Source organism: Rhinolophus ferrumequinum, chromosome 2 (assembly GCF_004115265.2).
Source record: "Rhinolophus ferrumequinum isolate MPI-CBG mRhiFer1 chromosome 2, mRhiFer1_v1.p, whole genome shotgun sequence".
Lineage (NCBI taxonomy): Eukaryota > Metazoa > Chordata > Mammalia > Chiroptera > Rhinolophidae > Rhinolophus > Rhinolophus ferrumequinum.
The window spans coordinates 37,731,987-37,747,241 of NC_046285.1; the positions used below are offsets into that span (position 1 = coordinate 37,731,987).

General features: G+C 40.2%; 1 pseudogene; it reads left to right on the top strand.

The window, feature by feature from the left end:
• The first annotated feature begins 11,989 nt into the window (after positions 1-11,989).
• LOC117031567 (keratin, type II cytoskeletal 8-like) lies at positions 11,990-13,777 on the top strand (annotated as a pseudogene).
• Positions 13,778-15,255: the final 1,478 nt, after the last annotated feature.

A 15,255-nucleotide genomic window follows, 5' to 3' on the forward strand; every position in this document is an offset into this window, starting at 1 on the left:
CACAACACAGTGAGAACCTCCTCTAACTGGTGGTCCTGAGCTTCCAGCACCTCCCCCCGGGGCTGCTGGTCCTGCACCTGGGCTATTTCATTAAGTGCATCTTCCCTGTTATGGCAAAATGTGGTGAGGAACATTCAGCCCACACGGCCAGCTGTAGCCTTTGCCTCCTCTAGCAACCGCTCAGCTAGAACCTGCAGGGCCTTCTCCACACTGGCTGGAGAGCCATCCATGTCCTCCCAGCCCCTTTTGGGGGTCCAACTCCTGAAAATAGTGACTACCAGGTATCGCACACTGTGTGGGGGACACATGTCCTCCTGCTCAGAGTCAGGCACCATTCCTACCTGGCTGGAATCCTGCTTGCCGGCCAGGTATCCGATTGGGTGGAGGCCTCTGTGTAAAATGTCCACAACTCTAGGAACCCATGGCAGCGGCAACCCACCAAAAGGAAGATGCTGCTTGCTTTGGCCAACAGGGCGGTGTGCCATCCAGAGGCTTGAGAAGACCACAAATTCACCAAAGGGTCACGTTTCTCCCAAGCAGATCACGTTTCCTGCTCTCGGTGCTGCTCCTCCTGGTCTTCCTGAGACTGAGTGCTCATATGCACAAACTGCTCCACAGTCCTTCGGAGAGTTTTGGTTGGCACCATACTGTGCTCGCAAAACTAAGCTTTCATATGTATAAACTGCTCCATTACCCCTTTGAAAATTCTGGCTGAAACCATACCCTACTCACTGCGCCATGTGTCATGCAAGGTCTCTGGTCCCGCTCCCCACACAAGAACGCAGTACATGGTGAGGCCAAAAAGGAATACCCACAGAGCCATAGATAGGGGAGTCATGCCACTATATTCTCACTGGCAGCTGGGTTAGAGACACAGGAAGCAGGAGCCACATGATCCGCAACCTGCCATCTGCTTCTCTGCCAGCCAACAAACCAAACCCCCCACCGTAGCCACGGCAGTTAGGTTAGTGGCTAACGGCTAACTGGTTACAGCTGATGGCCATCTAATAACTGAGCCAGCACCTTTGTATGCCTGGAAACTGCTCTCTGGGACTTTATCCCCACAACATCTTAAACTTTGTAAACTTTTAATAAATGTTTGGTTTTGGACTTATCCACATAGAGCGTAAGCATTCTGTACGTACTTTAAAAACACACACATACACAACAATAGCACAACTCTATGAAGTAGCTGATTCCCCTCTGAGGGGTTACGTAAATGGAAACATTCATAGTAGTTTGCACTTGTTATTGAAAGACTTCCTGCTAGAGATGTGTTGTAATAGCAATAATCACTTAGAACAGATGACAAGTTTCTGGTTTTTGTATTTTTTAAGTGCTCCTAAATACTTCCTAACTAAAAGAATAAATAAATAAATAAGTGGGTAGAGAACAGCGATGTTATTGCAGATCAGCTGTCAAAACATCACATTTCACACATTCTATAAGATGTGAAGCAGTTAAGTTTGTTTATTTCAAATACATTTGACTGTTTTCCTTTTGAAAAAGATTCCCCTGAGGCCTCTTTTCAAAAGATGAGTTCCCTAACAACCTTTAAAATCTGAATCAGGCAAATGAAATCTACTCCAGAATGAACAAAGAAACAGATATTTCACAATGCCCCCAGACCTTTCAGAATGCCTTTGGAGAACATTTAGGGCTGGTCCTCATCTATCCTCTGCCTACCCTTCAGCCCCTGGGCTTCTCCTTCCCCAGACTACATGTTCTGGTAAGTCTTATAATTCCTGGAAGGTGCCAGAACTTTCATGCCCTGGCTCTTGCATTTGCCTCTTCATCTGCAGAATGCTCTCCCTCACTCGCTTCATAGAGACGACTCAAGTAGGGCAGTTCCTCCAGTCCCTCTGCCCAAAGGGTTTCTTCCTTGGCTCTTGCCATATTGGCTTCATCCCTATTCTCTTGTCTCAGCTCAAATGTCACAGCCACAAAGATGTCTTTCCTGACCACATTGTCCAAAGAGGTTTTCCTAGTTTCACCTCTGTCTCACTGCCTGATTATTTCCTTCGTGGTAATAATTTTTAATTGTCTTGCCTATTTATTCATTTAATGTATGTTGTCAGATTACCCATGTAAATATTAATTCTTAAAGGATAGAGATCTTGCTTGCCTGGCTCAGCCTGCTGTATTCCTAAATTGCCTCAATTCCTGTAACATAGGCTGCATTCATAAGAAGAGGAATGGGGTTTGAAATGTGCTACATTATCAGACGTAAAAGCAGCAGGGTGGTGTGTCAAGGTAAGTAGCAGGAGACATCTGAGATGGTCTGGAATTTGAGAAGCTGAAGGAAGCCCATCAGTGGAACTTTGCTTCTGGCTTTCCCACTGATAGGCATGAGATCTGGCGTGTGTGACTTACTTTGGATGATATATTTGAGACACTTTTAGGCTTTAAAACTCGATAGTTCTGTGATTTATTGACTCTGCTTTGGATTCTAGTGATTAGTTTGTGCTGTGTTTATAAGGGTGAAACTCAGGGAATCAATAACGTAGACTTAGCTGGCTTGCAGTTTACTTCACGACTTAGCTTGCTATCTAGCCACCTGCAGTTACACATAGCTTATAGTTTGGTCCACCCTGATATCCCTGATATTCAGCTGTTTTCTCTTTGTTTCTCCCGTCATTAATTGATTTGAGAACTCTGTTTTTTTCCCTTCTTAAGGCTACACATACCTCGTTAATCCATTAATCAGCAGAATCCTAACCTGAAAAGAGCAATTTGTTAATCCTCAGGCACTCGGACACCGGAATCCATTTTCCAACTCCCTTGTAGTTTTTACTGGTAACACATAAATCCCAGAACTTGGTGGCCGAGTCCGAGTCTGGAGTCCGGAGATCACATTCTCTTAAAACAGACCAGGAAACGATGTGTGGGGAAAGAGCCAGAAGTGCAGTTTCCAGGCTCGTGCCCTCACGTGGAAAAGTGCTCACTCGGGTAATAAATGGCCATCAACTGTGATTGGATGGCCATCAGCTGTGGCTAGTTGGCCGTCAGCTGTAACCAGTGAGCCAATGGCCACTAATATAACTGCCGTGGCTACGACAGCAGCAAATGGGGCCTAGCAAGTAGATGGTGGCTGAGCTAGCAAGAGCGGATTGCAGTTAGCATGGCGGTTGCAGATCGTGTGGCGCTGGTGGTCCAGCCACCAGCGAGAATATAGTAGTATGACTCCCCTATCTATGGCTCCGTGGGTGTTCCTTTTTGGTCTCACCATGTCCTGCGTTCTTATGTGGGGAGCGGGACCAGAGACCCGCAGCGAGCACCCTGCATGACGCGATGTCAGCCCTTGGACCTGCCTGACCAACTCCCCTTTCCTTTGTTCTTCTTCTTGTGTACCTATAAAACCTGACCATTCTAGGAACAAGGAGGTAGCTTTTGGACAGGAGTCCGCTATCCTCCTGGAATGCCGGCATTCTGAACAAACCTGATTTCTTTCCACCAAACTTGTCTCTCGATTTTTAACTTTTTCAAGAATCCGGCAGCTGGACCTTAGCACGATGCTACTTTTCCTAAAATAGTCAATAGTTAATGCTTAATTTTCTTTATCTCTCTCTCCCTCTCTCCCTCTCTCCTTCTCTCCCTCTCTCCCTCTCTCTCTCTTCCCCACCTCTCCCTCCCTCCGTCTCTCTCTCTTTCTCTTTCTCTGTCCTCCCCCACCCTCCTTCCCTCCTTCTCTTTTTCTTTCTTTCTTTACTAGCTCTCTGAACTCAACCCAGCAACTTAACTTTTTGGGGGGTTTCTTTTTTTATGTATATGTCAATTTCTTCACCTATAAATTGAGAGCGCATGATGAAAGAATGATCATTAAAGTTTCTTTTTTGTTTGTTTGTTTTTAATTTATTTGTTTGTTTTGCTTTTATAACATAGAATGTTATGAAGAAGAAACCAAGGGAAGAAGAAGAACAGATAGACACCAGAAACCTGCCTTGGGGAGAGTTTAGGCTGCTACTCACAAACAGTGTTAATTGCTGGTGATTAAAGCCAACTTCCATCTATTGCCTACAGGTGGAAGTGTATGCATTTCCTGTCTCACCTGTAGTAAACAATTCAGTAAGTTTCCAAGTGTCATTAGCTTGTAGTTTACGAACTAAGAAAATGCTTGTTACAGAGTGAGTCTTAACTAAATGTTTAAAAACATAGTCTTTCAAATAAAAGCTTTAAGTATCGTTTATTTTTTTAATTTCCCAGAGTGATAAAGCTCTGAAACAATAGCACAGGTGGAGGAAACTCAAGTACTGGAAGAGTGAGCATGTTACAAGAGTTTTAGGATGGTCTATTATCTTAGTTGTTGATAATTTTAGAATCTATTTCCTTTTCCCACTAAATCTCGTCAAATACAAGTGTCCATTTTCAGCAGGCAAATTGATGGAGCAAACAGGTTACCCCAAGTAGCACATAGCTTAGGAGCAGCCACCTCTGTGTTCATTTGGAAAATCCATCAACAGAAAACCAAGGTCTACTTCTGCCAAAGGGATGTTGATAGCTGACACCAACTTCATCTGTCTGAATATACCCTGAGCTAAATGGCTATGTTTTCCAGGCCCTTGCCCTATAATAAAATTAAGATTAGTGCTTACCTGATCAAATTCTCTTGATTTAAAAGTGGCCATATTGATAATTAGAGTAAAAATCACTAAGGTTTGTTGAATTTAGTGATTAAGAGTTGCCTGGCTGTGTGTCCTTGCTTTGCCACTTACTTGACTTTTGAAAATTTAAGTTCTCTGTGTTTGTTACCTCATCTGTAAAAGTGATACAGTATAGTACCAGGCACTGCAATAAGTAATTTTTTTAAAAATCCATTTTTCTATTTAAGAAAACGTCCTCCTAAATGGGAATGTTGAGCAAGCACATAACTTTGGGAGGGATGTGGTTGGAGAAGTGAGAAAAGGTTGCATACTGTAATGCAGGAGCTCGACTCCTGGCAGGTTTTTGGATCTGGTAAGGCTGAAAAAAGACAACAGAGCCTTAAGCAAAGGGTTCATACCACAGGTATACTCTCGAGGGTGGCCGATCGAGACACAGGAACAGTATCCACATATGCAAGGGCCTCTGCATGTGCAAGGGCATCCCCGCTCACTGGGGCCGCCCCATCAGTTAAATAGCATGTAGAACAAAGGTGGCTTACAGGAGCTAGTTACATAAGGGGGGACATCCAGGTGATCTGAGTGGGCATGGAACAAACTAGTGACCTTGTAAGCAAGGCTGAGAGCCTGGGAACTGCTCTCCTGGCCCTTTCCTTACACATGCACCTACCCATCATTCAAGCAGATTATTCCTGGTGATAACAGATACTTCAGGGTTACTTTCTGAGACAGAGAAGCTCGATGAAAAGGAAAATCTCTTCCATAACACATTAATTAAATAAAAATTATGCTGCCACTAATTGCCTTCTTTAAGCATTTTATAAATATCGGAAAGTCTAGCTCCTGAAAATAAGTTTTGTAAGTTTTAGGCATATGTAAAGGACTTTTTTAAACTTGTTGACTAATGATGTAAATTGTCAGGAATGGGGGAAACAGGGGACAAGTGAGATGGGAAGAAGAGTTTTTGGTCTGTCAAACTCTATCTTAATCTCATTGGTGAGGTAATATGAACACATTTTCTGGTGATAATAACTAAAATATAAATTATCTTGTTATGAATTATTTCAAGTAGGCTTCCAGAGATGAGTACTTGATACTAAAACTTTAAATGCAGAAATAAACCAATGAAATGTATAAGCATTTTTACATTGTTGTTTTTGAAATCTCTTTTAGGAACATTATTAGTTTCAGTTCTCCAAGATTTACCAGTTAGAAATAATGTCCAAGTCAAAACTCTAACATGTAATGGGTATTTTTAAGAATTTGGTAAACAGTTTTCGTCTTTGTGTTCAATTTTATGTCATTTCTTCTGTGAGTGTACTCTCTTTGATTTCGTTTGCTTTATTTTGAATGACTCTAGTCTGGTTTAGTTTAGGTAAATTTTTGTTGTTCAATTTTGCTATTGGACCTTAGTTATTAAAGTCTATTGGTTAAGAAAATAAATTGTCATCCTATAAATTGTCGTTCTGTGTATCCAATATATTTACGAACCTTCTGCACATATTAACATTTTAAAGGCAAAATGTTATGTTTACTATGGTTTTTAAATAGGTCTTAATAGAAATAAATGGGTCTTATTTTATATTAAAATTAGATTTTATGGAATGTTTTAGAGCTGAAATAGTGAAATTCAGAAGCATTATCTTGAAGTAGGTGTTCTTTTGACTCTAAACATGGATACTTCTGAAGCCTTTACTTACTTGAAGTGTCATCATTATCACCATGTCAGCAAGTAACATTTTGTTTAGTAATTATTAAATATCAGACACTGTGTTTACTGTAATATTTTTCAAGTATTATTTGATTTAATATTTACAGAAAACTTAATATAAGTACCATTATTTCAAGAAATTAAGTAACGACCAAAGTTTCATAGTTACTAAAAGTAGTGAAGCTAGGCCTTCCACGTGATTTATTTGTCCAGAAACTTATTAGTCTTATCTATTAAGTTTGTTCTTATTCTGCTAAATATGTCTATTAAAAAAAGAACCCTCAACACAAAATTCAATACATTTAAATCTATATTACTTGTGCTTTCTCTCTCTCCTTTCTCTTCCTGTCCCTCTCACTTTCACCTCCTTAATTTGTGTGTGTGTGTGTGTGTGTGACAAACAAGACATTTAAATTTATCAGTATATTCTGTAGTCTTAACAAAATGCGTTATATTTTTAATTTAATGTATTTCATTTAAGTCAATGTATTTTTAGGAAAGTCACACAAACATATTTTGAAAGAATTCTTTACCTACACTATTTATTTAATTCAACAGACTGAAGAAGATTTAAGGGAATAAAAATAGTCATCACATATGTAAATTCAAAATTTTTTAGCACAACAATCCATAAATACTTTCAACATTTGGCAAAATAATTCAGCAGTTATTATATTATCCTGAGTTGAATTACTTGTAAGTAAATTGAAAATGAAGAAAATTAAATTCATGTGTTGTGCAGAATTCAATACAAATCTTGCAATAATTGTATTTAAATTTGAACTCTTGCTTAGCTTAAGAATTGCATCCCTGTGAGAATTACTGGGAGAATTGTGAGGGGGAAAAATAGGTATACAATTTCTAGGCAAAAGGAAATTTTAAAAAAATGTTTTAGAATATAGTTGCATATTGAAACACAGTCTTGTTTATAATTAAGTAAAAGCCAACTGTTTTAAGTTGGTAGTCTCAAAACTCACTCATTATACTATATCTCCTGGATTTAGGCTCAAAACTTGCTGTTCAGCTGGGAGTGGGAATTGTTGGTAAAGGTGGGGGTGAAGGATGGAGAGGCTATAAAGTCTGCATAGCCTGGTTCGTGATAGCTGTGAGGAAATAGTCCAATTCCATAGCATCCCCAGTTGTTTCTTCTTGCTGACTTGAATGAAAAAAATAATAATTTAGTAATAGAATTATGATTTGATTTACAATAAGAAAGAATTCAGTTGAGATTGCATAACCTCACAAATCATGATACTGTACTATCAAATAAGAAGGATCCAACAACCCAGAGTGGCCTTGAGTTCTCACTGAAGAATTCTTTTAGTGCAGTGTTTTTTGAAAATGTGGTCCATAGACTATTTACATCATATACCCTAACAGGCTTAATAAAAAACATAGATTCCTGGGAATACCAGGCTACTAAATCAAATACCTATAGAATCTTTATTTTAGCAAGTACCCTAAGTGATTTATAAAACTGAAGTATCACAGTAAAGAAACTTCAAGTGTGCATCTGGATAAATATTTACACATAAGTATACCCATGTAACCGCCATTCAGAATCAAGATATAGCAAATTTTCCTCACCCTAGAAAGCTATTTGATGCCCCATTTCAGGTAATAACATACCCAGAGGAAAAATACCACTATGTTGTCTTTTATTAAACTTCATACAAATGGTATATTTTTTGAAACTGATAGACTTCTTTCAACATTGTATACTTTAGTTTCATCCATGTTGTTGAGTGTATAGTGTATTCTGTTTTATTGTTTTATAGCTGAATGACGGATATTTGAGTAGATTTCCAGGTGATTCCTAGGAACTATACCATTTGAAAATCTTTCGCTTGGATCTTTGAAGAAATATTCTGTGTTTGATCAGGGTAGCCTTTAACCAAAATAAGAACTTCAAAAATACTATCAACAATTTTACCATGAGGTTTGTATTTGATTCACTTCTTTGGTGAATCAGTTACAGAGGTTGAATTTACATTTAAATAAATGTTGTCTGAGAGAACTTTATATGCATAAACCACATAAAATGCTTATCACATTACCACATATAGATTTATTAGATTAGTTGGATTTAGGAAGGTTGACAGGAACACATTAGTAGGAAAAATCAGTAAAGAACATGCAAATAGGTGAAGCCTTGGGAAATCCTATTTTAATCATAGAAAAGAGGGATAGAAAGGTAGTAAAGAGAGGATGGTAACGAAGTGGGTTGTAGGGCTGTGGTGCCCCTTTCTCAAATAAATACATTGCAGCTTCTCCCAGTCCCCTTCACTTCTTGCCATACTCCACCCTGCGACTTGCCACCACTTCATTTGGAAAGTCATCCTGGATAGGAATGAGCATCTCACTCTCTTCCCACGTGTTCTGGGAAAAATATCAGCATCTAATAGGCAGGATTACCTCCTCTGTTGTCTCTTCCCAAATCTAGGCACCAAGACCTACATTGACAAGAAAACCCTCATTGCAGCGATTGTGTGTGCCTTATCCAATACAGCAGTAGACATTACCTTTGCCAGCCAGTAAATACAGAAAGTTCCAGTGATGGTCTATGAATAGACCATCTATGAATAGGTGTTTTTCAAACTTTATACTTCACTCAGCATGGTGTTGGATCTAGGCTACGGAAATTCAGAGACTAGGACAATTAAAACCTCATTCAAATTTATTTGTTGAATAGTAGTCATATTTCTTATGTAATATAACTGGGAACTTACTGAATAAGACTTCCATTTGACTTTGGAATTGGTTTCTTGTTAGGCCCCAGAGTATTCCACAGGAAAATGACTGAACCAAGAGTCAGTGAAGAAGTCTGGATTTATAGTAGCACTCTAAAGCTTTTTGCAGTCTTCTGTGTGAAAATAGTTATGTATATTTACGTATGTGTCCATGTGCATCACACACACACACACACACACACACACACACACACAGTTTCTGAACAGATTTTCTGAAATATGCTTTACTAGACTAGGAGTCTTATGTTTCATCTTCATGTCTCAGTGTTGGAAGCTATGTCAACACTAAATGGTGATAATTCTTTATTGTCAAAGTTTGGTCAAAAGCTAAATATCTAGCATATCCTTAGATCACTTTAAAAAATACCCAATATTTACAAGAAAACATGTTTACTTCAGTGATGTCCATAGAATATTATATACTTTGCATGGAATAATTCATAAACTCCTCCCCCTCCATTTCTTAATTATTTTACCACAGTAACAACTGCTCATTTTGGGGGTATATATATATATATATATATATATATATATATATATGTTCTTTAACCATTGATAGCCATTTACATAATGACTTCGAAGAGTTGAAAATTTTTAGGAATTTAATGTTTTCAAAATAGTGCATGCTAAAGGATTAAGAAAGTTTTGCGACTTTTACAAGACCGAACAGAGTTTTCACTTTTGAGAAATTGGGCAACTAAGGCAAAAAGAAGAAATCGTTGATTCAGTTAAGTGAATCAAGGAAAGATGCTAGCTATAAATCTTACTGTTAAATCATTACCTATATCTCTTCACAAGTTTCTGCTAGAAAGAGAATAGCCAATTCCAGAAGCCTTTTGCGTAGTCTTTTATGAATTTGAGAAAATCATATGTCAAAACTAAAAGAAATGTTGTTCTTGCATAGGGATATATTTTCAAGGCTAATTTCAGGATCACCTTTGCCTTTCATTGTGGGAAAATGCACCATTAATATTTTTATTATAAAGACTGTGAAAATTGTCTCCTCTGGGGAATTTAACACCCAATTAGTTTTGACAAACCCTTTAGGAGACACCTAGATGTTTGACTTCCTCACTTATGTACGTATAGGTCATACTAGCACAATTCAACTTCTATTCTCAACATGCAGTTCAATTGACCTGTGAAGACCTAAGTCAGCTCATATCACTTTGCCAGAACCTTATCTCACTTAGAAAAAAATCCAAAGTCATTAAAAAAAAAAATTCAAATTTCTTACATTGGCCCATAAGATTGTAGATTATCTGTTACTTCCCTAACTTCATTTCCTATTCTTCTTTTCTATGCTTCTTTTTCTTTTTACCCCAGCCATCTTGGCTTTCATACTATTCCTTAAACACCTAAAGCGTAAACCCAGCTCAGAGCCTTTGCACTCAATGAACCTTTGGCCTGAAATGCTCTTTCCAGAACTACTCCCATGGCTTGTTCCTTCACTTCTTTCATTTTCCTACTTAAATATCATTGCATCAAGTAAAGCCCTTATGACTATGCTATATAAAATAGCAATTTATTTTCACTTTGGCTCTCCCTGGCCCCCAGACATACTACATATTCACATTTAAAATTTTTATTGCCTATTTCTCCCAACTAGCAGTCGAACTCCATGAGGTCTTCTCTGCTTTGTTTCCTACTGTTTTTCCAAGAATGGAGAACAGCATGTAGTTGATGCTCAAAGCATCTTTTTAATAAACGAAGAAATAGGAATAGATAATAATATAGTAAAACTTAAATTGTGAAACAGCTGAGTTTGGTTTCGGTTTTATTCATCTTTTATTAGCAAAGACATTATTGTAAAGACATTACAGTTGGCCTAACAGGTGGCAACACAAATGTTTGAAGCTCACAGATAAAAGATTTTGGGGGTGGTGTCTATGTGTGTCAAAGAGGGAGAGTATATTTATGTTTTACTTCTGTGGAACTGATGTCTCTGTAGTATGTCCTCAGAGGTCACTGACATAAATCATGAACCTCACTCAATGAAACAGGTGTGACCTGACACCCTTATCCTCCCTTTGGAGCTTCAATGGACAACTAAATTATCACACACCAATAAAAAGTAAGGGTTCAAAACTGGTTTTGAGATTCTGTTACTTTTAAGGTATATGTTTTAATCCATTTTTCCCTTTTCCCTTGACTTCCCAATTCTTTTTTCACTCTACACACATCATCTTTTCTACCTTTCTGAAAAGTGCCAATTTCTCCAGTTGTAGAATATCTCCACTATTGTTTCTCTTTCTACCTGCATGCCATTTGTTGAGAAAAGGGCCATTAGCTTTTCTCACAGGTCTTGAAACAAACCTACCTCCACTTTATTTACTTGCCAAATATAAGTAAAACTTTGCTCACTAAGTGACATCCTCCATCTACTCTGTATCATATTGAGAGCCAGAGCACATTGAATACTATGGCCAATGCGCCATGGTGCCTGTACATATACAGTGTACTTCTACTAAGTTAAAAGCATGCTGGTCATCTGCTTTATTCCTAAATCTGTTTGTGCCAACTTTACATGTTATTTACTAAAAATAAATAATTTAGTTAGATAGGACATAAAATTCTGAAGTAACAATGGAGAAAATGTTGCTGAATTGATGAAAATTAAGTTGAATGCTTTCAAAAGCCTTAATGAAAATGATTCTTTAAGTGATTACTGTGGAACTAGGTGTGATCCAGACAACTGAAAAAAGACTGGGGGCAGAGGTGGGGAGAATCACAATATTTGGAATGATCCTGTAACAGTTTGATTACTTTAAAGAATAAAAAACTAAAAAATATAGAGGAAGCATTATAAGTGGACTTATATAAAAAGACAATTGAAATTTTAATTGCAGAATTCATGTGTCCTACAACAAAAATCAGGATGTTAATGAACACGTATTTATTTTTCAAAAATTAAAAATGTCTAGGAAGCAACTTTTTGGCTCCTTCTCGAGTCTGTCTGGTTCCGTCTCCTCGTCGCCTCGCTTCCACTCCGGCCTCCACCATGTCCACAATGTCCACAAGGGTGACCCAGAAGACCTACAAGGGGTCCATCTCTGCCCCCCGGGCCTTCAGCAGCCGCTCGTACCCGAGTACACCCAGCTCCCGCATGAGCTCCTCGTCCTTCTTCCGGGCGGGCGCCGGCTACCGGTCTGGTCTGGGCATCATGAATATGGCCGGAGGTTACGGGGGGCTGCGAATATGGGGACCATTACAGCTGTCCAAGTGAATCAGAGCCTGTTGAACCCCCTGAAGTTGGAGGTGGACCCCAACATCCAGGCAGTGCACAACCAGGAGAAGGAGCAGATCAAGACCCTCAACAACAAGTTTGCCTCCTTCATCGACAAGGTGCGGAGCTTGGAGCAGCAGAACAAGATTCTGGAGACCAAATGGAGCCTCCTGCAGCAGCAGAAGACGACCCGCAGCAACATGGACAACATGTTTGAGAGCTACATCAACAACCTTCGGCGGCAGCTGGACACATTGGCCCAGGAGAAGCTGAGGCTGGAGTCAGAGTTTGGCAACATGCAGGGGCTGGTGGAAGACTTGAAGAATAAGTACGAGGATGAGATCAACAAGCGCACAGAGATGGAGAATGAATTTGTCCTCATCAAGAAGGATGTAGATGAAGCTTACATGAACAAGGTAGATAGAGCTGGAGTCCCGCCTGGAAGGGCTGACGGATGAGATCAACTTCTACAGGCAGCTGTATGCAGAGGAGATCCGTGAGCTGCAGGCCCAGATCTCCGACACGTCCGTGGTCCTGTCCATGGACAACAACCGCTCCCTGGACCTGGATGGCATCATTGCTGAGGTCAAGGCCCAGTACGAGGAGATCGCCAACCGCAGCCGGGCCGAGGCTGAGACCATGTACCAGATCAAGTACGAAGAGCTGCAGACGTTGGCTGGGAAGCACGGGGATGACCTGCGTCGCACGAAGACGGAGATTTCTGAGATGACCAGGAACATCAGCCGAATCCAGGCTGAGATCGAGGCCCTCAAAGGCCAGAGGGCTTCCCTGGAGGCCTCCATCACTGATGCTGAGCAGCGTGGGGAGCTGGCCCTCAAGGATGCTCAGGCCAAAATCTCCGAGTTGGAGGCCGCCCTGCAGAGAGCCAAGCAGGACATGGCCCGGCAGCTGCGCGAGTACCAGGAACTCATGAACGTCAAGCTGGCCCTGGACGTGGAGATTGCCACCTACAGGAAGCTGCTGGAGGGCGAGGAGAGCCGGCTGGAGTCTGGGATGCAAAACATGAGCGTCCATACCAAGGTCAGCAGTGGCTTCTCCGTTGCGCTGAGCCCAGCCTATGGAAACGTCATAAGCCCGGGCTTCAACTACGGCTTAAACATCCAGCCCAACTTCAGCTCTAGCAGGGACTCTGGCTACTCCAGCCGCACCAGCACCAGCTCCTCCAGGACCGTGGTTGTGAAGAAGATTGAGACTCGAGACAGCAAGCTGGTGTCTGAGTCCTCTGATGTCCTGCCCAAGTAAAAGGCTAGGCTACTGGGGTCCTTCCTGGCCTCCGACCCTGTGGGAAAGGAGCTGAGCAAGGGGACATTGGTCACAGGAGACACCCCAGTCCTCAGCCCACCCTTGGGGGAGGAGTCTACTGCTTGGGGGACCGCCTCTGACCCACACCCCCAACTAAAAGCCAAGTCAAGTGTTTTTTCCAAAATAAAATCTCAGCTGGCTATATGCCCACCCTAAAAAAAAAAAAAAATTAAAATGTCTATATCACTTGTCATGATTTTCTGCTTTAAATAAAGGTATTGATTAATAAGCCAACTCATCTTGATTGCTTTATTGTATTAGTTTTCTATTAGCAGCTTTAAACAACACAAATCTATTATTTCAGTTTCTTTAGATCAGAAATCTGGCCATGGTGTGGCTGGATTTTCTACTCAGGGTATCATGTAGCTGAAATCAAGGTGTCAGACATGCAGGGCTACCATTTGGGGTTCAGAATCCCTTCCAAGCTCACTGGTTGTTGGCAGAATTTATTTCCTTGCAGTTCTAAGACAGAAGTAGCTGTTTTCCTGTTGGGTATTAGCTGGGGACCATTCTTAGCTTCTAGAGGCTATATGCAGTTTCTTGACATGTGGCCTCCATAGGCAGTTTATAACAGTGATGTTTGGGTTTTGTCCTGATCAGCCAGAATGTCTCTGACTTTCTCTTCTGTGACCAGGTAGAAAAGATGTCCTGCTTTGAAAAGTCCTGTGTGATTAAATTAGCCTCAGCTGGATAACTCCCTTTCTTAAAGTGAAATGAACTGTGGTCACAGCCTGTGGAATTATATAGGGTATGTGCACCAGAGGCTCAGAATGTTAGGAGGCAACTTAGATTCCCGCCTATCACAATCACATAAAAGGTTGATGAATGCTCACAAGGGATTGGAGTGCACCTCTGTCCACATTACATAAGCAAAGCCCAACTGGAACCAAATGGCCACCTGTCACCTCTAGCTTTTGCTTTCATTTCTTCTTCATCCTTCTATCCCTTCCAAAGCAATCTAAATGTTTATAGGATAGTAAGAAGCTCGTAATAATATTCACAATGAGTGGTTGCTGTATCTAGAGAAAGAGAAATTCTGATTTTATTACAAAAACACTTTGGGAGATACTCTTAATCAGACAACCTCCTACACTCTGACACTCATATCACTTTTCTTTAAAATTAGACTTAGTTAAAAAAGAAACTGCATTTATTTGGAGTATTATTAGCTTGGGTTGGTGAGATTAGATTAAAATTGTGATTCCTAAAATAATCATTTGTACTTTCCAAGGAGAAAATACTTCACAATAAACAATTAAAATAATAACAAATGAGAACTATAGCAATAATATTCTGATGCAGTATCAGAATTGGAGAGTGGCCTATAATCAATCAGCAATAAATATAGTGTGAAGTCAACAGCACTGTGCTGATGACCACACGCAGGAATCTCGGAAAAGAAGGTGTTTTGGGGGCTGTGGCATTGTGGTCTTTAGCTGCAGACACCATGATACTGTCCAGCTGTATTAAACTGTGCTTTCCATTTGAAAGGCATCAAGCTGCCTCCCCTTCTTTATAAGACAGGTAGGAAGTATGCCTTTTGTCATCATGCACACTCTCCATGTTCCTTTTTGTCTTGGAATTAAAAAAGAATCATGGCAGATATGAGTGAGAAAAGAATGGCTAAACTTATTTCCACCTCATAAA